Genomic DNA, 21,923 nt, shown 5'->3' with positions numbered 1-21,923 from the left:
CCAAGCATGTTAACAATTTGCACCACACAAGAACGATGTTGAGAATACCTCTGCTCCATTACCCTGTTTGCTTTTTACCCCTCCTTTTTTTTTTTTTCTTCAGTTTCCTGGGGGCCAGAGTTTAGTTTCCACTCGCTCTGTCCTTTAAACCTCTCAGTGTGCTGTGTTCTGTAGAGGTATGCAATAATCACTTCCAAGGTTGATTAGTACCCTTTATTTCTTCCCCTGGAATAAAGGCACTTATACTTCTAAACTTTAAACTGGAAATAAAAGGAAATCCTGAATTAATAATTTGTAAAGCATGTTACCTTTTACTGACTCTCAATAATGAATGAGTAAGCAGAACCAATAAAAGCGTAGATATACTCAGAATGTAATTACAAGAGTTCATTCAGCCTCTGGCTCAAGCCAACCTGTCTAGCCTCACATTTTATGATCTAATCACATTGGCTGGCCCACCCCTATCTACACCCACGCCATACTGCTTTCATATTTTGCTCATGCTATTAAATATGCCTTTGTTACTTGGCTAGTTTTTATCTTTATGCCAAAGTTCAGCTCAGAGATCATTTCCTCTAGCAAGCTTTCTTTACGCCCTCAGAGTCTTTCTCCTGCATTCCCTTTATAAGCTATAGATAGAGTTGCTGTCACTGTTAGCTGCCATTGATTTTGTCCCCGACTCATGGCAATCTCATGTACAGCTGGATCAGGCCATTATGATCCATAGGGTTTTCTTTTGCTAGATCACCAGGCCTTTCTTCAAAGTCCATCTCAGTCTTGAAGCTCTGCTGACAGCTGTTCAGAAGCAGACCAACATGCATGCCTCCACTGACAGGCTGGTGGTGGCTACACTTGAGAACCAAACCTGGCTCTGTACATGGAAGGCGAGAATTCTACCACTAAACTGCCAGTGCCCCATATAATTAGGTACCAAGGCCACAATTTCAAAGACAAAAGTATATCAAAATATTCTATTTTTATGTCTATCTTTTTCTACTAGACTAAAAGCTTTGCAAGGACAAAGATGACATCTCATTTGCTTTTTTTTTTTTTTAAAGCCTGATCCCCAGCACACAACTGGACACAGGACAGAATCCCAATAATTACTTTTTTCTTTTTAACTGAACAGAGGACAGTTCTTTATATATTTGCTTATGTGCTCATATTTTTCTAACAGATACAGAATTAAACTGATAAAAATGTTTAAATAACCGGTGTCTATTTGTTTAGAGAGTCTCATGGTAACCTCATGTTTTCCATAGGGTTTTCTTGGCTGTTATCTCAACAGAAGCGGATTGCAATGCTTTTTCTTCCACTGTACCAATGGGGGGGGGGGTTGAAACTCCGACTTTTAAGTTAGCGGTTGAGCGCAAGCATGAGTCGGAATCGACTCAAGGGCAACTAACAAAAACATCGTTTGTTTTGAGGTGGCACGATGGTGGTTCAACGGTAGAATTCTCACCTTCCATACTGGAGACCAATGTTTAATTTCTGGTAAATGCACCTCACGTGCAGCCACCACCCCTCTGTCAGTGGAGGCTTGCATGTTGCTATGATGGTGAATAGGTTCAGCGGAGCTTCCAGACTAAGACAGGCTAGGAAGAAAAGCCTGGCAAATTATTTTCAAAAATCAGCCAGTGAAAGGTCTATGGATTCCAATGGTCCAGTCTGCAACAGATCATTGAAATGGTGCAGGACTGGGCAGTGTTTTGTTGTGCTTGGAGTCACCACAAGTTGAGCACCACCATAAGTCACAGACTCTAGGTCAGCCTACAGCAACAGTATTTATTTAGAAATATATGTATTTTTTCAATAATAATAATAACAGACTGACCAGACCCTAACAGAACCCAAACTGCCTTTTTAACATTTTTTTAAATGTTCTATCATGTCCCCAAGTTATCTTCACTTGTTTTGGTGAGCTGTCTTTGAAGGGTCAGTTATTGAATCAACTTCTATAACCCTTGAAAGTCATTCGACGCCGCAGTTACTCTGCTCATGAAATTAGCAATGATAATGATGGCTGCTAAGCAATATCGATAAAAACTCTTGATTAAAAAGCGTCATATCTGAATGCTGCCAAATAATGATTTTAAGCACATTTTTCTAAGCTTCTGATAATCATTTTAGTGATAATGGAAAGGAAGGATGGCTTTCCTATTTGACAGTTTAGTATTTCTATCCCTCAAATCAAGCTAGCCGAGTTAAACATTCTGGTCATATTTAACTCACATCTCTTGTTTCCGAATTATTCAAAGATACCATGGAAAATAATTGTGGCTTGATCTTATCTTTAGATAGTATGTTGACAGGCTTATAAAATTATATGATTTTTCATTTCAAGTAAATCATATTTAAATCATCATTGTATTCCTTATCTATCGACTAGGTAGTAATTTAGTTTACTGCTATCAATGGGAATTTTATATTTTCTGACTCTGCTCAAAATTGCTCTTATCATCCACTTCCCAAATAAAATATTATACCCAGAAATAGGGTAATATTAAAAAAGAAATTTGTAAGCAATGCAAGTAATCTAGGAAAATGGTGAAAGAAAGTTTGAGAATAACATTTTAAAAGCTGGAGTTTTGCCTCCTGTTTAGTGTACTTTATCCCAGCCTTTGTTTTTAATCACCACCCCTCTCAGTTCGTCATACCGTGGTGGCTTACATGTTGCTGTGATGCTGAAAGCTCCCCCACCAGAATTTCAAACATCAGCAGGGTCACCCATGACAATGTTTTCAACGGAGCTTCCAGACTAAAACGGACTAAGAAGAAAAGCCTGCAGACCCACTTCTGAACATTAGCCAGTGAAAAACTCACGCATCACAACAGAACATTACCCAGCTCTCTTGCTTTGGACATCTGGAGGAGGACATCATGTTTGGTGAAGCAGAGGGTCTGCGAGGGTGAGGGAGACCCTCAATAAGATGTATTGGTATAACAGCTACAATGATGGACTTGAAGATGCCAGCAATTGTGAGGATGACATAGGACAGGACAATGTTTTGTTCTGTTGTACATAAACTCACAATGAGTCGGAGTTGACTCTGTGGCAAATTTATTTTATTATTTTTTTAAGTTTATCGTGGACTTAATACACTTTTGGTATATCACTTCTTTTTCCCCGCCTTTTCAGCATTCATGGAGTTTCAATGTTCACTTCTACATAGATAAATTCTGAATTGCTAGATTTGATTTTTCACTCAATTTTTAAAAATTCTTTGTGGGCATCTCTGTTTGGATATTTTAAGTTCTAGTGAACAAACGTAGACCAAAAAATCAGATTTGCACTCAAAGTTTGAGGACAAAGACTTGCTTATTACAAAATCAGCAAATATGCAGAGCAATTTATATACAAGTTAAGGTTAATTGAGTGGACACAACCTCCTAACTGCTTCTTAAGTTTCTCGGGGACACACCAGGGAAGTTTAGTGATCAATGCAACCTGTGCAGAAGAGTAACCCCTCAGGTAGGAGGATCCCAGTGTTGGTCATTCCCTGTCTTTCCCATAACCAGGCTGACAGAGAGGTGTTGGCAGAACTCAGGGCTCTGCCTAGAGCCACAGTTGCACACATCTGTGCTCTGCTGCTTACTGGACTCAAGGTCCAATAGCAGGCCAGACCATGACCCACCACATCCTGTGGAGAAATTGCGTCACACTCAGAAATAATTAACTTTTCATGCCTCTAAAAACAGAATCTTTCCTTCACTGTAATCACTGGAACAACCATTGCCATGAAAGGTTAGTCATAGTAATTTGGATATATTCTGGTTAACCTTCCTTGTTTACTGTCCATTAAATCTGACCAGTTAAAGACAATCTGTTCTCAATAGTACTTCTTAGCTCTATCCTTTATTATTTCAGCAAATACCCCTGTAACCAAGAATTTTTATTGAAAACTTTTTTTTTCCCAAATTCAATCTTCTTTCCCAATTTTAATTCATCCATTAAAAGATTACCAAGGAACATTATTCAAACATTACTTTTATCACAACACTTTTCTGGCCAGAAATCAGCAGAGATTCTGTAGCTGCTTTTTTAAGACTTAATTTGACCCTTTAGCTTTTGTCTTAGTGTCACTCTGAGTTCCACCACTAATCTTTAAAATTAATTTCTTGTCATTCCACTGCTACATGCTAATGTCTAAATTACCACCTGAACTAAGACGTTTGCTGCCACACTCCTGAAACAATTGTCCCTGGGACCATACCTTTTGACAAGATGCTTCCCTTCCCAACTGCTAGTCCGAGTAATTATGTCAACATCATCTGTTTTGTGTTAAAGTTTCCTTGATCAATCTTTGGAGAAAACTCGGTGCATTTTCTGGAGCACGGTGACCCTCAATTTGTTTTGCCTGCCTTGGCAATGGGGATAAATCAGGAAAGGCAGTAATTTCTTTACAATACCAAGTAGGGTTTCTTTACACATGCAGACATGAAGCATAGTAACAAGATGTCTGGTGTTCCAGGCGGGGCTCTATCATAGTAAGAAGAGAATGCAAAGCAGAAAATCAGGCAAATCAGGAGGCCTGTTTCCGGATTTTGTGTCCTGGACAAGAGGGCAGGTGCCAAGGGAGGCCCTGGGCACTCATCTTCAAGCCTGTTGGGGACTAAAACCACAGTAGGACAATGAATTCCAGAGCTGATACAGCAATAAACCATTAATATTCTCCCAGGGCTTTGCCAGGCTGATGAGCAATGAGAGAGCTGAGCCTCAGGGTCAAGGCATTGCTAGCTGGTGGTCAGTGAGGATTTTTAAAAATTGTACTCAATAGATTTTCTTAATGCACTTGCTGATTAGAAGACAGTAAAATCAACATAACAATTAAAACAAACCCTATTTCAGATTTTAAAATTTATTTATCTTTTTTGGATATGGCCATTTTCCATTGTTTCTATCTTTCTAAAGCAAGAGCGAGTCCCATTAATTGTTGCTGTTGTTAGGTGCCATCGAGTTGGTTCCAAAGCAACCGGATGTATAACAGAAGGAAATGCTGCCTGGTTCTGTGCCATCTTCACTATTATTGTTATGCTTGAGCCCATTGTTGTAGTCACTGTGTCAATCTATCTTTTTGAGGATCTTCCTCTTTTTTGCTGACCCTCTATTTTACCAAGAATGATGTCCTTCTCCGGGGACTGGTCCTATGTGATAACATGTCCAAAGTTTGTGAGACAAAGTCTTGCCATCCTTGCTTCTAAGGAACATTCTGGCTATACTTCTTTCACGACAGATTTGTTCGTTCTTCTGGAAGTCTGTGGTGTACTCAATATTCTTCACCAACGCCATAATTCAAAGGCATCAATTCCACTTCGTTCTTCCTTATTCATTATCGAGCTTTTGCAACTGAAAATACCATGGCTTGGGTCAGGCACACTTTAATTCTCAAAGTGACGTCTTTGCTTTTTAAGCCTTTAAAGAGGTCTTTTGCAGCAGAGTTGCCCAGTGCAATATAGCACTTGATTTTTTGACTGCTGCCTCCCTGAACATTATTCATTATTATTGTTATTAATTGTTATTTATTAGTATTGGTCAATCAATAAGAGACACCTTTCTTAACCATGTTGCAATACGTTATTGAGGAAAAATCTACCTCTTCTTGGCCCTAGTTATAATAAATACCTACTCATTCAATTATTACAAAACAAATTCCAAGTTCCAAAGATAGAACTTTCTCAAGTTAAATGCATTGCATCATTAAAGTGTAATGAATGACATTTTCTGGCAATAACTTTTTTTTTTTCTTAGCAATTGTCTGACTTTGAATCCAAATCATACTTGGGAATTGCTTTCAAGACTTTTTCCTGAATCTATGGAGTAAAGGTTTCAACTCAAGGATGAAGGCAAATTTTATAAGTAACCAAGTGTACATGAAGTAATAAACGCTTTCCTTTCCCAAGGCAATAAATGAATCTGACTTTTTGTTCTAATGCCACAGAATAGTAGTCTCCGCAACCACCTCTGGGATCAATTAGACTAGCGCTTTAGGTTTGTTTTTATTTATTTGTTCATGCATGTATGTGTTTTTATTTATTTGTATTCTTTTCCTTAGAGACCTAAGTATATTGTAAGGCTGTAATTTCAGTTAAAATTATAAATTTAGCTGTAATTATATACTTTGTGCCTATGTAGTGCTTTATAGTTTTTAAAAGTGAGCTTATTTATTAACAAATTTGAATGTCATTGCAGCCCTTCCAAGTGCTCAGAAGACAGATGATTACACTTCCTTCATAAATGCGTTGGCTAAGCCTCAAATATTAAATGACTTTTCCAAGTCCACCAGTTATCTCAGTCCAGTGGAGGAAACTCTTGTTTCAGGAATGTTAGAATTCTTTTTTATGTCCTTATAAACAAAACTTACATAAGTAGAGAGTGAGAGTCTCCAGAACCTCATACAAAGAAGAAAAAGGAAACAGGAACATGGATAGATATCGAGACCATTTTCCAGAATTCAGTAAAACATAGCATTGAATCACATTCCATTTTTTAAATATCATATTCTATTCTGGATATAATTAGAAACATTATAAAGATGGAGGTGAACTAACATTTAATGGGTTCCTATAATGGGTCAGGCAAAATGCTACATACTTATTTGCATTTTCTCATTCGATTCAATCCTCAAGACTATCTTATAAATAAGATATTTTTCTTTCAATTTCTGTTTGAGGATACAGTACTCAGATGTCGAACTGCTGATCCAAACTCACACATTAGTAAATGGCAGACCCGGATTGGAACTTGAATCTCCATGGCTGTAACTTCTTCCTCTTTCCACAGACACTGTAGATTGGGACAACTGCCTCTGACCCTGATCTTTTTTCCTCACCTATCCCTAATCCATCTGAAAGCCCTCTTCTCCATTCCAGAGGAAAAACAATTGAAAACTTGAACTTTTCCTGTATTAGAGGATATTGAAGCTATAAACATTTTTAACTTACTGAAAAGCACTGAGGTAGTTGGAAATAGATTTTCAAAAATATTACCTTTAATCTATTATTTGGACTTCTTATGAGATTCTAAATGGGGATAAGGAGTCCTGGTGGTACAATGATTAAGCACTTGACTGCTAACTGAAAGGTTGATGGTTAGAGCTCATCCAGTAGCTACATGGGAGAAAAACCTGGAGATTGGCTCTGTAAAGATTACAGCCTCGAAAACTCTATGGGGCAGTTCTACTCTGTCACATGGCATCACTTTGAGTCAAAAATCAACTCAACAGTGCCTAACAACAACAAATAGGGATAAGGAGAATGAGGATGTTTTCCTTCCTGAGATGTTGCAGTTTTCCACTTCTTTCTGTTTCTTCCACATAATCTCACTAAGACCCATGTCTACTTTGGTAAGATTATCAGGCAAGTGGTCTTTAGATACAGCTGAGGCAGACTTCTGCTTCCATTGGTGTGACAGACCAGGTACTGGGACTGATCTTCCCGCGGAAACAACTAAAAACGTTGGATAAAATATGAGAATAGGTGAAGCCAAAGAGAAAGAGGAAAAAGGAGAGGAGATAAGAGAGAAGAGAAAAAGAAAATATGTGAAATGGAAGAAGAATTGGCAGATATTTTGATGAAAATACACTTTAAATTATTAAATAATTAAATCTGCTGCTTCCTTCCCCAAACAAAAAGCAAATAAAAAAGTCCCTGCACCAATAGACAACATAAACTTGGGCTGACCAAATACTAGGTTAAGTGTGTTTTGTCAATCCCTTTTAAGTTTAAACAAAACAAACCAAAATAAAAAATACATTTAAAAAAATAGGTTTCATCAGGCAAGTACTAAAATTCCTTTTTTTTTTTTTTTTTAGTATTACTTTATTTGACTTTTTATTATGGAAAATTTCAAAGATATACAAAGTAGATCATCTAATATCATGAACTCTCATGGATTTATAACATAGCTTCAATAATATCAGCTCAAGGCCAATCTTGCTTCATCTAAAGCCCCTGCTTCCTCATCCCACTTCATATGCTATCTTGAAACAAATCCCAGACATCGTAGCCGCTGTAAATAATCAATGGGTATCTCTAATGATAGTGACTTTTACAAAATATAACCATAATATCACATCTAAGAATTTAGTAGTAATTCCTAATATCATCAAGTTTCCAGGCGGTGATCAAATTTCCCCAATAGTCTTTAAAAAAAAACAAACTTCTAAACATTTTCTTTTTATATAAAGAAACCAAAAGCCAAATCTGTGGCCATTGAGTTGACTCTGACTTACAGCAACCCAATAAGATAGAGGAGACTTGCGACATAGGGTTTCCAAGGCTGTAATCTTTACAGAAGCAGATTGCCACATCTTTCTCCCCCAGAACAGTTGGTGGTTTCAAACCACGGACCTTTCGGTTAAGCTGAGCACTTAACCACTGTGCCACCAGGGCACCTTTTCTTTTTACATAATAAGGATAAAATCAGTTTTAACCATTTGCTACAATATAAATAATATTCCTTTTTTTTTTTTTTTTTAGGTCCTTTGAGGATTTTTTTTGAGGATATTTCTGTAGGGATACATGAACGATTTTTCCAAGTTATTTATTGCTTAATAATCTTCACTCTATGGTTCACGGCAAAACTCACAGGCAATAGTTTGATCATTATATACCAGGGATTGGCCACTTCCCCACAGATAAGCTCTGAGTTTGTTACTACCAGACGACAGCGCCATCTCAGCCTCACGTGTTGTTATATATCAATGTGTGCAATCATGCATAAATCCAGCTTTCTCCCAATTTACTGCCTTAAGCTTGCAATTGCATTTTGAAGACATTAGTCTCCTCTTGAAAGTAAACTTCTTTAATCTATTTTACAGCTGCTTGGCAACATTTATGTGTATTCCTTAACTTACCACACATGCAAATATCTGTATGACTTCAAGTTGTTTATGGCACTTTTAAACCAACATTACATGGCCTTTCTAAATGGAACAAGAGTTAAGCAAAACTATTATGCTTAAACTTGAATTACAGGATATGATTCAATAGGGACAAGGGAAATAACAAGAACTGTTTTAATGAGCGTTTGTAAAAACAATCATCAATGGCTTTGCCCTTCTTCCTTTTTTTTTTTTTTTACCTCTAAGTCTAAAATCTTAAAGAATGAATCTTCTGATTTTACAAAAGATAACTGTAATAATGAAAACAGTAGATAAGCTATTACATTTTGAAGCTGAGACTATACTGGAAGTAAGCTTGTGGCAGCCATGCTTCGTAAACCAGGGCCTTTGGGGGTCTGTAACGGTTGGTTTTATGCTCCTGATATCCACAGAAACAAGACAACTGTCAAGTACAGACAGTGGAGACTTACTGAAGCAATTCATGAGAAAGATCAATACAGAGAAAATCTAAGAAGCAGACAAATGCCATATTACCCTTCACCTTATGTGCGATTTGCCCACAAAATATCCATCTGTTACCTCTAAAATTTGTTCAATTATGTAATTATACAGTGGAATAATCTGGTTGTCTGAGAAATTGGAAGTGTTCATAATACTCTTACTAAAAACCTTTCTCCTTCCATTCCTCCCCCAGCCCATAACTCTCAAATGTCAACTATTTGGTGGGCTTGATCTCCATTTAAATGCAGGAAGCACTTAATTGCTATTTGGGCAACAAGGACAATAATTTTAAGCTGTTATAGAAATGCAATATTAATATGAAATCCATTAACAGAAGATGGAGTTGATTCTAGAGATCATTAAGAGCATCCATTAAACAAGTTACCTTCTTTGGAGGTGCTTCAAAATCCATGACTTAGTTACTTACTCAAACTTTCAATAAGAATAGGATGTAATTCTGTTTTATTGATTCATATTCTGCAAACCAAAAACCTGAATATATCAATGGATAGATAAGTATAGAATACATATAATGCACAAATTAGACATATTTTTCCAGACACATGTTGATTTAAATCAGTTGTTTCCTAGTATTACCATTTATTTTTTAAAGAACCCTTCAAAGTTAATAAATCCTTATTTCCTATAGGAATCACACAAAAGATGATTGTGGCAAATGATATTTGAAAAGGAAGTCGTTGACTGAATACACTTACATTGTCCCCATCACATATGTTTCCTCTTTGTGAGTTTGGAGTGTTGACTTAGTACCACTGCCTGTTTCGTAAGTCTCCATTTTAAAAATTATCATGAATTCTCTTGAATCTCTCATTTTCTCCTTTGAGTCAGTCAACTTTTTATTCTAATCACAAATTGTATTGTTGCTGATTCTCACCTTACTCAAGCAGTTGAAACCTAACTCATTACCCATCTCTCTATATGTGTTTCCATGCCCACATTAACACCTCTGTGTTCCCTACGTTTAGTAATGATCCCTAAATATCTTCCCATTAAAAATTAAAGTATCTATGCATTAAAATGAAAATATACATAAACTAGATGAATTGAGCCTAGAAAAAAAAAAAAAGAAAAGAAAACTAAAACCAATCACACAACTTAAAAATAATACTAAATATGAAAGTGATAAAATATTCCTTTGAGACATACGTCTAAGCTTAGATAATTATACGAGTCCCTGGTTATGTCCATGAGTATGGATTATTTTACAATTTAAAATTTTAGAAATAAAAAGCACTTCTTTCCTTGAAGTTAGAAGTGTTACCATTGATAGAAATATTCTTTCTCTAAAAATATTTTATTCCTATCTTCTATTGTTTTACTTGCTGCAGCGAACATGCTTAGCTTTTACAAAAATGTTTAATTATTATGAGGATAATTTTTGGATTGTATTAAAATAAACATAATTGCAGTTTACTTTTTTGAGTTGTTTGTATTTGAACATTTCCTTCAAGTTTCTATTTTGTTTACTTGTTGCAAACATTACTTTCTACACAATTTTAATAAGAATATTAAACCATAATTAGTACTCTGACTTCGGGGCATGTCTGCATGAAGATACTTTTTATTGGTAAAAAAAAAAAAAAATAGGAGGCTAGATCTAGTTTTAAATTAAGTGAAAACTAGCCATCAATTTGCCATATCTATTGGATCTTCCTTTTCTCTTGCGCCCACTTTTCATTTCAACTGCTATCTTTCTGGTTTAAGTTCTTATTACATCTTGCCTGAAATATTAAACTAAATTTATAACTAGACTCCAATTCCTTTTTTCTCACTCAAATCCACCTAGCATATACACAACTTATAGATTTATCTTCTTAAATCCATTCTTTTTATTTTTTAAAATATTTTTATACATTAATTACATGTAAGGAATCAATTGGAGTTAAAAACAAAAGCATGCATAAATTATTTTATTTATGAATATTTGCAGTATGTCTATGTATGTATATATAAATATGTGTGTATATATACACAAACCTACAAACATACAAGAAGAATTGATACCTTTGAACTATGGTGTTGGTGAAGAACATTGAATATACCACAGGATGCCAGAAGAATGAACAAATCTGTCTTGAAAGAACAGCCAGAGTGCTCCTTAGAAGCAAGGATGGCGAGGCTTTTTCTCACATACTTTGAGCATGTTATCAAGAGGGACCAGTACCTGGAGAAGGATATCATGCTGGGTAAAGTAGAGGGTCAATGAAAAAGAGGAAGACCCTCAACGAGGTGGATAGACACAGTGGCTGCAAAAATGGGCTCAAGCATAACAATGATTGCCAGGATGATGCAGGACTGGCAGTGTTTCGTTCTGTTGGTCGTTATGAGCCGGGTCTGGCTTGACAGCACCTAGTAACAACAACATGTATATACGTGATGTTGTTAGTTGCCATTGAGTCAATTCCAACTCATGCTGACCCCATGTGTGCAGAGTTGAACTGCTCGATAAGGTTTTCCATGCTATGACTTTTCTAAAGCATATTCTCAGGCCTGTCTTCTGAGATGCCTCTGAGTGGTTTCCAGCCATTAACTTTTCTGCTAGTAGTTGAATGCTTAATCGTTTGCACCACCCAGGGATTCCTATGTGTGTATATGTATATATATATACACATATATACACACAATTGCAAAACTTCACAAATGCCATGATTTATGCATAGTTTTGTTTTTAACTACAATCATTTCCCCCCTACCTTTTTTTTTTTACAAACGCATATAAATACTTATGTATGTATATACGTATATATGTATGGGTTTTTATTTAAGGAAATAGAGTTAAACACACTTCTGAATACCGATTGTTTTCACTGACAATACTTTATGGAACTCTTGCATGTCCTTAGGTAATGGGTCAATTTTGGTGGGCATATATTTTTTTTAGTACTTCATATTATATTTAATGTAGTGTTTAATTTATGGACAGTAAATCTCACTTCTTTCTTGTACTGTTTTATAAATTTTGACAAACGCATAGAGTTGTGTACTCACCACTATAATAAAGACATAGACAAGCTTCCTCACCTCCCAAATACAACCTTCTAGGGGTAGTATTCGTAGTGAAGCCTCTGGCCATCTATATTCCCTAGTACCGCTGATCTGTTCTTGTTCCCATAATCATACCTTTTCCAGAATGTCATATGAACAATACCATGTAGTGTATAATTTCTTGGGCCTGGCTTCTTTCTCTAAACATAATGTGTTTGAGGTTCTTCCAAGTTGGTGAATGTATATTTTGTTGCTGAATAATATACCACTTTATGGATAAAACACAGTTATTTATATATTCACCCATTGAAGGATGATACTGCCTTCATAGAAAGAGTTAGGAAATTTTTCCTCCTCTTCTACTTTTTGGAAGTTTGTGAAGGATTGGTGTTAGTGCTTCTTTTAGTATTTGGTAAAATTTACCAATGAAGCCATCTGGGTCTGGAGTTTTCTTTGTGGAAAGCTCTTAACTTGCAATTTCAGTATCTTTACTTGTTACGGGTTTATTCAGATTTTCTATTTCTTCTTTTTTCCCCTCACATTTATGGGGTTTATTAGGGTAGTAACAGGTTAAAATTTGGGATCAGGAATGACTCAGGATATATTTCTGCAATCAGGACAGTCTCTCCTCAGTTGTGCCCATAAGCAGGACTCTCTCTGGCCCTAGGCTTCTTATCCACTTGGCCCCTTGGTCCAGCTTTTGCCCTGGTCAGACAAGTTGTTACAAAGCTCCTTAACTCTGACAATAAATGCCTGGGGGCACCCCACTCCTCCAGGAAGTCTCCTGGGTGAACATGCTCAGTTCTCTTGCTCACTGGATCAGCATGCCCACTGTAACTGCCTTGCTCCATGGGCCAGGAAGCCCACTGCACAGTCTTGACCAGTCTCCTGGTTTTTCTGTTGCTGTTTCTCACCGTCTTTTGCCATCTCTTACGTTACACCTCTCTCTCTCTCTCTCTGTGTCTCCTGGTCCTGGATCTAGGAGGTTCTCAGCACAGGGACCCCAGATCCAAAGGATGCACTCTGCTCGTGTTTCTTCTTGGTGGTAGTGAAGTCCCACTTTTCCACCTCTGGGATGGCTTATTTTAAGCCTAAAGGGATGGCAAAACTAACCATTCCCTTGTTAGTATTTCATACGCATTATTTGCATGGTCCAATCCCCCCAAGTGTACCATTTACCTTATTTGCATTATTAGCAAGCTGTCTAATCCCCTTGGTGGGCCACAAGCACCTTATTTAAATAGTCCCACCCAATCATTTGGTTGGAGTAACAAGATCATGACTAGAAAGGCCATATAAAAGCAATTCATTGTACCACAGGCTACCCCCTGGCTTTTCTAGCCATAGTTATTTCTTACTTGGAGGATAGCTTCCCCCTCCCAATCATTTTTACCAGTCCAAAACAGTCATCAACAATTGACTAATTGTTAATTCAGTAGGGCAAAGAGTCCTGAGGGTGAGGTTACTCAGGTATCAGTCATTCAGGTCTGTTGCCGGTGTCCATATGATTTTATCAGGTTTTCCAAAAGTTAACTCAGCTTCGCCCTTGCTGGCCTCTGATAAAATTTAACTGAGAGAAGATTATTGCCTTGCTTTGAGCCTCATCAAGTATCAGCATAGCAAAACCTTTAAGGGACTTTAAGTTTGGCCACCGTACTCCAGTCCAGTTCAGCAGCGCCTCCCTCTTAGTCTGCTCTTTCAGTTACTGCTTGTGATGGTTAAGATTGTGTGTCAAGTTGGCTGGGCCATGGTTCCCAGTGTTTTGGTAGTTGTATAATGTTGTGATCACTTCCCTGTTGAAATTTGATATGTGATCACCCCCATGATGGAATCTGCTGAGTGGTACCAGTCGGGGTGGGGGCTGTGACAGCTCATCTCCCGCTTAGCCTTTATCTCTCTTTTCCCCACCACCTAATTCCTTCCTTCTTGCCTTGCTAAGGCTTTTGGCTGGCTCTGGATCCAGCAGTTACATCTTGTACATCTGACCACCAGTTCTTGGGGTTTGAGTTAGCAGCTCAGCTGCTGATCTTGGGTTTGCCAGCCCCTGCGGCTGTATGAATCAGGAGAAACCTCTATCCTGATCCACAGACTTGGGACGTTCCATCTTCTGCAATCACATGAGCTATTTCCTTGATATAAATCTCTTTCTGTATATATATTTATATGCTTTACTGGTTTTGCTTCTCTAGAGAACACAGCCTAAGAAATTTGGTGCCGAGAGTGATTCCAGAGAAACAAAATTGTAGGGATGAGTTTTCTAAATTGGTTCTCAAGATTTGTTAGTCTTAAAGATATTGATGACTCTACTTCCAGTAGTAAAGAGAGCACTGCTAATCCATGGCTTGAGGTGACAATTCAAATATGCAAAATATCACCACCAGTAGATCAGATATTGATGAAAGGCAAGGCTCTGGGTGATTGCATATACGATACCTTTCTACAATTTTGTTATAAGAAGAAGTATAAGGAAGCTGGTTGGTTGGTACTACTTTCAGTAGACAAATTGGTAAAAGAGATGTGATCAGAGCTTCAGAGTCAAAGCTCAAGTGCCACATAAATGACCTCAAAGCTTCCACTTGTGCTTTGAAAGAAAGCCTTATTTCTTGTAGTAACAGAGCTGATATTGCCAAAAACCTAACCCAGACTCTTACAATGAGTGGCTGAGTCACAATGCCAGCTCAGCTGCCAACATCAAGAGGTGTCTGAAGTTAAAGTGAGGGCATTGATTAGGAAGAAATGGGATCCTGAAACTTGGGATGAGAACATATGGGCAGATAATCAGGAAGCTGGAGACATTGAGCCCCTACATTCCATTGAATCCTTCCTGCCAGGAGAACCATTCCCATTTGAAGAGATTACTTCTTGTTTGTCTGCTACACCACCCTGCCCAGAAAAACCATTAGCCCCATCCACTCCCATCTAATGAGATTAGCCCTAGCTCAGCTGCCTCTAAGGAGCCCTTGCCTGAGTCATTGCTGGGGACATCACCTGAGGTAGATGCTTTACAAGGCAATGCTGAATGTTCTCAAAACAATCTCACACTACCGATTCTAGATCTTTAACTAGGCTTAAGTCCCAGTGAGCCCCAAAAGGTGAAGTACAAAGTGTGACCCAGGAGGAGGTACGCTACACTCCAAGAGAGCTGCTTGACTTTTTGAATATGTACAATCAGGAACCTGGGGAATACGTGTGGAAATGGCCGTTATAAGGGAGTGCGATAATGGTGCAAGGAACATAAACATGGATCAGTCTGAGTTTACTCATATGAGTCCATTAAGCACAGATTCTTTATTCAATGTTTCAGCTAGAGAAGGTAGGAAAGGATCTAACAGTTTATTTTGGTAGGTTGCTGAAGCATAGATTACTAGGTGGCCTACACTAAATCGAGTTGAAGTACCAGACCTGCCTTGGTGTACTGTAGAAGAAGGTATCCAAAGGCTTAGGTAAATTGGCAAGCTAGAGTGAATTTATCAGGCTAGATGCACAGACCCACACATGGAGAATCCAGAGGACACACCTTTTATCACAACTGTCAGAAACAAATTTCTGAAGGGAGTTCCAGGATCCTTGAAGACTGCTATGATTGCTATTTTATGCAAGTCAGATTTGACAGTGGAACTGCCCTAACTAAATTAAGACACTAACTACCATCAGGCTGATTGGACCCTATGGTAGTAGAGGCCAAGTGACAGCACTCAATTGACAAAGACAAGTGGGTATGGTTAAAGTAATAGACAGTGAAGTCAAGTCAGTAATCAGAATAGCCTGACTCCTACAGACTTATGACATTGGCCACTTAGTCATGGGGTAACTAGTAGTGAAATAGATGCAAAACCTAGTAAATATTTACCTGATCTGTACAGACGGATGGATTCTAGGTCAGGTGAACAGCAGTCTAACTTCAACTGCCAGAATAGAGAGTCACAGTCTCTCAATCAATTCCCAGACTTCAGCAAGTTTAAAGACCCACAACCCCTTGAATGGAGGGGTGGCCGGGTCCCCTTGAGGAAGGACTCCAATACACTGCCAAAAATTTACGCTGTTAATCTCTCCCCCAGCCTTCCCCAAAGGGATCTACAGACTTTTAAAAGAGTGACAGTTCATTTGGGGAAAAAGAAATAATCAGGTTTTTTGGCGATTACTGGATATAGGCTCTGAATTAACACTAATTCCAGGAAACCCAAAACATCACTGTGGCCCACCAGTCAGAGTGGGGGCATATGTAGGTCAGGTTGTTCACGGACTCTTGGCTCATGCCTGTCTCACAGTAGATCCAGTGTGTCCTCGAACCCATCCTATAGTGATTTTCCCAGTTCCGGAATGCATAATTGGAATAGATATACTCAACAACTGTCAGAACCCTCACATTGGATCCCTGACAAATGGAGTAAGGGCTATCATGGTAGGAAAAGCCAAGTGGAAGCCACTAGAACTGCCCCTACCTGGAAAATAGTGAACCAAAAGCAGTACAGCATTTCCGAAGGAATTGACCTATTCGGCCTGTGCAAAAACAGATGGATCTTGGAGAATGTCAGTAGATTATAGAAAACTTTACTAGGTGGTGACTCCAATTGCAGCCGCTGTTCCAGATGTAGTTTCATTGCTTGAGCAAATTAATACATCTCCTGGTACCTGGTATGCAGCTATTGATCTGGCTAATGCCTTTTTCTCCATACGTGTTTCAAAGGACCACCAGAAGCAGTTTACCTTCTTCTGCCAAGGCCAGCAATACAACTTCAGTTGCCTATGTCAGGGCTACATCAACTCTCCAGCCCTATGTCATAAATAAGTCGTCAGGGACCTTGATTGCCTTTCCCATCCACAAGATGTCACACTGGTCCATTACATTGACAACAGGCTGATTGGGCTTAGTTAAGGAACAAGTGTCAATGACTTTGGACTTATCGGTAAAATATTTGTGTGCTAGAGACTGGGAAATTAATCCCACAAAAATTCAGGTACCTTCCACCTCAGCGAAGTTTCTAGGGGTTCAGTGGTGTGGAGCACGCCAAGATATTTTTTCCAAAGTGAAGGACAAGCTATTGCATCTGGGTGCTCCCACAAATAAAATGAAACACAGTGCCTAGTGGGCATCTTTAGATTTTGGAGGCAACACATTCCTCATTTGGCCATGCTACTCCAGAGTCTTTATCGAGTGTCTCAAAAAGGTGCTAGCTTTGAGTGGGGCTGAGAATAAGAGAGCTCTGCAAAAGGTTCAGGCTCCTGTGTAAGCTGCTCTGCTACTTGGGCCGTATGATCCAGCTGATCCAGTGGTGCTTGAAATATCCATGGCAGTTAGAGATGCTGTTTAAAGTCTTTGGCAGGTCCCTGTTGGTAAATCACAGCACAGACCCATAGGATTTTGGAGCAAAGACCTGCCATGCCCTGTAGATAACTATTCTCCTTTTGAAAAACACTTTTTGGCTTCTTACTGGGCCTTAGTAGAGACTAAACACTTATACATGGGGCATCAAATCACCATGCAACCTGAGCTGTCCATCATGAACTGGGTGTTGTCTGACCCACAGAGTCATAAAGTTGGACATGCACAGCAGCACTCCATTGTTAAGTGGAAATGATATATACAAGACCGTGCCCAAGTAGGACCTGAAGGGACAAGTAAGTTGCATGAGGAAGTGGCCCAAAGCCCATGGTCTCCCCTCCTGTCACATTACCTTCCATCTCCCAGTTTGCACCTATGGCCTCATGGGGAGTTCCTTATGATCAGTTGACTGAAGATGAAAAAACTCATGCCTGGTTTACAGACGGCTTTGTACAATATGCAGGCACCACTCGAACATGGACAGCGACAGCACTACAGCCCCTTTCTGGGAACTCCCTGAAGGACAGTGGTGAAGGGAAATCCTCCCATGGTCAGAACTTCGAGCAGTGCGCCTAATTGTTCACTTTGCTGGGGAGGAAAAATGGCCAGATGTGTAATTGTATACTGATTCATGGACTGTGGCCAGTGGTTTGGCTGGTTGGTCAGGGACTTGGAACATGATTAGAAAATTGGAGACAAGGACTTATGGGGAAGAGGTACGTGGATAAACCTCTCTGAATGGGCCAAAGAAGTGAAGATATTTGTGTCTCATGTGAATGGTCACCAAAGGGTGACCTCAGCAGGGGAGGATTTTAAAAATCAAGTGGATAGGATGGCGTGTTCTGTGGAAACCAGTCATCCTCTTTCCCCAGCTACTCTTGTCTTTGCTCAATGGGCTCATAAACAAAGTGGCCATGGTGGCAGGAATGGAGGTTATGTATGACCCCAGCAACATGGACTTCCATTCACCAAGGACAACTTGGCTACAGCCACTGCTGAGTGCCCAATCTGCCAGCAGCAGAGACCAACACGGAATCCCTGATATGGCATTATCCTTCAAAGTGATCAGCCAGCAACCTTGTGGCAAGTTGATTTCACTGGACCACTGCCATCATGGAAAGGGAAGTGTTTTGTCCTTACTGGAATATACACTTACTCTGGATATGGATATGCCTTCCCTGCACAAAATTCTTCTGCCAAAACTGACATCCGTGAATTTCTTATTCACCTTGATGGTATCCCATACAGCATTGCCTCAGATCAAGGGACTCGCTTCACAGCAAATGAAATGCAGCAATGGGCCCACGCTCATGGAATTCACTGGTCTTACCATGTTTCCATCATCTTGAAGCAGCTGGCTTGATAGATTGAATGGCCTCCTAAAGACACAATTGTGACAGTAGGTAGGTGGCAATACCTTGCAGGGTTGGGGCAGTGTTCTCCAGGAGGCTGTATATGATTTAAACCAGCATCCAATATATGGTGCTTTATCTCCCATAGCCAAGATTCATGGGCCCAGGAATCAAGGGGTAGAAATGGGAGTGGCACCACTCACTGTTACCCCTAGTTATCCACTTGCAAGGTTTTGCTTCCTGCTCCCACAACCTTATGCTCTGCAGGTCTAGAGGTCTTAGTTCCAAAGGAGGAATGCTCCCACCTGGAGACAAATCACTGATTCCTTTGAGCTGGAAGCTCCTGCCCCCTTTGGACTCTTTATGCCTCTGGATCAACAGACAAAGAAGGGAGTTACCATACCAGTTGGTGTGATTGATCCTGATTACTAAGAAGAAATCTGATTGATATTACACAAGGGAGGTAAAGAAGAGTATGTCTAGAATGCAGGAAAACCCTTAGGGTATCTCTCAGTAGTACCATGCCCCGTGACTAAAGTCAGTGAAAAACTACAGCAACCCAATTCTGACATGACTACTAATGGCCCAGACCCTTCAGGAATGGAGGTTTGGGTTACCCCACCAGGCAAAGAACCATGACCAGCTGAGGTGCTTACTGAGGGCAAAGGGAATATGGAATGGGTGGTGGAATAAGGTAGTTTAAATACCAGTTACGGCCATGAGACCAGTTGCAGAAATGAGGACTGTAATTGTTTTGAGTATTTCTGCTTTGTATCTGTGCAAAAAATATTTTTGTTTTCTTTGCTTATAAAATATAAGATGTAAATGGGGCTATTTTTTGAGTAAAAGAGGCTAGTGGTTTTTAGTTGTGTGTTTGTTTGTTGTACCATGTTAGACCCAAGCATGAGTTTGTAATTTTATTTATTCAGAGATTATGTATGGTTTGGGAAGTTGTGCACAGGTGCCAAGTTGATAAGTGGTGGACTGTGATGGTTAAGATTGTGTATCAACTTGGTTGGGCCATGATTCTCAGTGTTTTGGCAGTTGTATAATGTTATGATCACTTCCCTGTTGAAATTTGATATGCGATCACCCGCATGATGGAATCTGCTGAGTGGTACTGGTGGAGGCAGGGCATGTGGCAGCTCACCTCCCCCTCAGCCTTCATCTCTCTGCCCTCTGCTACCCACTTCCTTCCTGCTTGCCCTGCCAAGGCTTTCGGCTGGTTCTGAATCCTGCAGCTGCCTCTTGTTTATCTGACCTCCAGTACTTGGGAATTGAGCTAGCAGCTTACCTGCTGATTTTGGGATTCATCGATCTTCACAACCCGTGAGCAAGAGCTCTGCTCCCTGACCTGCTGATCTTGGGTTTGCCAGCCCCTGCGACTACATGAATCAGGAGAAACCTCTATCCTGATCCACGGACTTGGGACATTCCAGCCTCTAAAATCGCATGAGCTGTCTCCTTGATATAAATCTCTCTCTACATATATGCTTTACTGCTTTTGCTTCTCTAGAAAGCTCAGCCTAAGGCAATGCTTCTACAATTATAGTTTTTACAATCACAATTAACCTTATTAACAATCGACACTCACAACTGAATAATTTTATCAATATCAGCATCTTCTCCCACCCTCTCTTTCCTAGACCCATCAGGAAAAGAGGAAACTATTCAGTGGGGATCCTCTCTTGTCTCCCTCATTTTGAGCCTAAGCACACCCACAGAAGTATGTAAGCCAACCACTACATACCTTGACCTGCCCCCATTTTACATAACCCAATTAAATTGCCCATCCCTCTATCGGGTCACTATGAGTTAGAATCGACTTGATGGCAGCAGGTTTGGGTTTTTGATTTTATCAAACCAGTACCCTTAGGAGACAAACATGTTCTTTGATCTGAAGAATCTTCTGTTCTGGTTAGAACTTTGAGCATCTGCATGCATAAGCAAACTCCAGTCGAGAGCAAGCCATCAAATTGCAGTAATCTACACCAGTTCATGGTGTCAAATATCCCTCTCTGTTCATTTGGTCAAGTTCTGGTCAGCTCATCCCTAGTCCCTAGGGGCTAGGTCAATAGGCACCACCGGTAGGCTTAGGAGTCCACACAACTCCTTGCACTTCAGAGTAGCCAGCCCTTTGCCTCTAATCCCTAGCCTCCATAGGCTAGATCAACAGGTGCCAATGAAACATATCAAACTCAGCCCATCTTTGCTGCATCTCCCCCACTTCCACTCATCTTGTGGCCCCAGGTGGTCACTTCAAGCCAGCATACCAGGCTGTCTACTCACTGGCTCCCTTTAACTTCCAGTCCTAGAAGGGGGTTGTTCTAATGGGCACTCACTTTTCATGCTTTAATGCATCCTAAGGCAAACTGCTTGTTCCAGTTCAAAAGGCAAAAATCAATTTTTTCTGCAGGTCCTTTCTTCAAATGCAAATCTCTCCTAGTTCTGGGTAGGTCTGCATGCATTTTCAAATGCAAATTTTCTGACTGGAAAGATTCTGAGCAGGGGCTCAGATTTTCGACCTAAGCCCCTAATACTCTATACACAAGGCTAATGCATTGAAAACTACAGCCTGTGTTTCTTTTGGGCAAATATTAGTTCTTCTTTTAGCATATTCAATCAAGTATTGGCAGAAAACAGAGTTACACACTGTTATCTGTAATTCCCAATGTTCATTTGTATCACACATTTAGGTCTTTTTTACAATGCTAGGTAGGATCAACATTCACTATACATAAAAACCCAAAAAACCCACTGCCATCCGGGGTTTCCTCAATATACATAGTACATTCAAATAAACTCATAAACCTTACCTTAACATTTCAGTTTCATGTTCTCTTCTCCATATCTTAACTATCTTCCCATTATATGTATATAGCCTTGGGCCTCCGAATG

Source organism: Loxodonta africana, chromosome 4 (genome assembly GCF_030014295.1).
Source record: "Loxodonta africana isolate mLoxAfr1 chromosome 4, mLoxAfr1.hap2, whole genome shotgun sequence".
NCBI classification, from domain to species: Eukaryota; Metazoa; Chordata; class Mammalia; order Proboscidea; family Elephantidae; genus Loxodonta; species Loxodonta africana.
The sequence above is the reverse complement of the archived record's forward strand: the minus strand, read 5'-3'. Positions refer to the sequence as shown.